This window comes from Sciurus carolinensis, chromosome 13, assembly GCF_902686445.1.
Source record: "Sciurus carolinensis chromosome 13, mSciCar1.2, whole genome shotgun sequence".
Lineage (NCBI taxonomy): Eukaryota > Metazoa > Chordata > Mammalia > Rodentia > Sciuridae > Sciurus > Sciurus carolinensis.
Window position 1 is genome coordinate 59,971,594 of NC_062225.1, and position 2,146 is coordinate 59,973,739.

The 2,146-nt window shown below is 37.2% G+C and overlaps 1 non-coding gene across 1 annotated transcript; it reads right to left on the reverse strand.

Moving 5' to 3' along the window:
- Positions 1-823: 823 nt before the first annotated feature.
- Positions 824-896, reverse strand: Trnam-cau (transfer RNA methionine (anticodon CAU)). The gene has a single exon. It is a non-coding gene; the product is annotated as a tRNA-Met (tRNA).
- Between the last annotated feature and the right edge of the window lie 1,250 nt (positions 897-2,146).

Genomic DNA, 2,146 nt, shown 5'->3' on the forward strand with positions numbered 1-2,146 from the left:
TGTCATGCATTCACAGAGTGAAGCAGGCTGAGGGTCTATAGCCTGAGAAGGTCTTCTGGAGAAGAGCATGTATGTCAGGTGAAACCCTAGATTATGGATGGACCATGAAAAAGGCAGATGGATGACTACTATGTGGTCAGCAGAACCCAGATACTTAGATCATTCAAGAGGAAAAAGAAAAACCGTAGAATCATCTCCACAGTGCAGACACTGCGGCAGGTCCAGTGAAAATTATGAGGGTTGGGTTAGATGTGGCTCCTGCACACAGTGTTTAGAGAACTACAGGTAAACTTCAATTCAATAAACACACTTCACAGAATGTAATGGACACAACTATGATATACAAATATATAGCAAAGCAATAAATTTTGAGTTAGGAAAACTGGGTTTACATCCCCAGCTAGATCTAATCAGATGTGTGATCCTGAACAATTGTCCAACACTCAATTTCATTTTCTGTAAAATGAGAGTGAATAATGCCCACTTCAAAGGAAGGTATAAAGATTAGACGACGTAAAGTGTTGGAAATGATTCAACACAGTTTTTAGCATCTAGGGGATTTAACTGCTTATTTCCCGAATCTGTTGAATACATACCATGGATCTTATAAAGGAGCAGTTCACAGCTTTGGCTACACATTGAAATCACTTTGGTAACTATAAGAAAGGAAATACTGATGCCTGGATCATGTCCCCAGAGATTCTGAATTAATAGATATGGTATGTGGCTTTGGCATAGGGATGTTACGAAACATAAAGGAAAAATAAACAGATCCACAATTATGGTTAGAGATTTCAAAACCTTTTTTTTTTGCAGCGGGGGGGAGGGGTACTGGGAATTGAACCCAGGATCTTGTGCTTATGAGGCAAGCACTCTACCAACTGAGCTATATCCCCAGACCATCAAAAAATTTTCCAAGATAGACCATTTTCTAGGCCTAAAATAAACTTTAAGAAGTTTTAAAAGTTTCAAATGAGACAAAATGTGTTTTCTGATCATAGTGGAGTTAAACTAAATATGAATAACAGAAAATATGTGGGAAATATTAAATTATTTGGATACAAAATTATGTAATTCTAAATAATCCATAAATCAAAGAAGAAATCAGAAGGGAAATTAGGAAATTGTTGGAACTAAATGAAGATGCTTGATACCAAAATTTGTGAGATTCATCTAAAACATATTTGCAAGGAAATTTATTTATCTTAGAAAATAAGAAGGTCTCAAACCAATGGCTTCAGATTCCACATTATACAACTAGAAAAAGAGAAAACTAAGTCAAATGTAAATAATATAAAGAGCAGGGAAGAAATCAATAAAATGCAAAACAAAAACAATAGAGAAAAATCAATGAAATTAAAATACAATTCTTTGAAAAGATCAATAAAATTGATAGATTTCTAGCTGGACAGACAAGGAAAAGAAGACAAAAATTATCAACATCAAGAATGAGAGCTGGTGGACTGGGCTCGTGGCACAGTGGTAGAGCACTCGCTTGGCATGTGTGAGGCACTGGGTTTGACTCTCAGCACAACATATAAATAAATAAAAATAAAGGTTCATCAACAACTAAAATAATATTAAAAAACAAAAAAAAGGAATGAGAGCTGGGCACAGTGGCACATGCCTGTAATCCCAGCAGCTTGGGAGGCTGAGGCAGGAGGATTGTGAGTTCAAAGCCAGCCTCAGCAAAAGCAAGGTGCTAAGCAACTCAGTGAGACCCTGTCTCTAAATAAAATACAAAATAGGGCTGGGGATGTGGCTCAGTGGTCAAGTGCCCCCGGGTTCAATCCCTGGTACCTCCCCCCCAAAAAAAAAGATGAGAGAAGTGACATCACTACAGATTCCACAGATATTGGAAAGTACTATAAGGGAAACTGGGTGGGGTGGTACCCAGTATCTTGGGAGGCTGAGGCAGCAGGATTGCAAATTCTAGGCCAGATGAACATTTTGGGGAGACCCCATCTTGAAATTTTAATAACTTAAAAAAAAAAAAAGGCCTGGGGATGTAGTTCAGTAGTAGAGAACCCCTGGGTTCAATCCCCAGTACTGGAAAAAAAAATTAAAAAATAATATAAATAGCCCAAATGTCCTTCAATTTCAATTGTGAATGGACAAGTTATAATTCATCCATATAATGAGTATT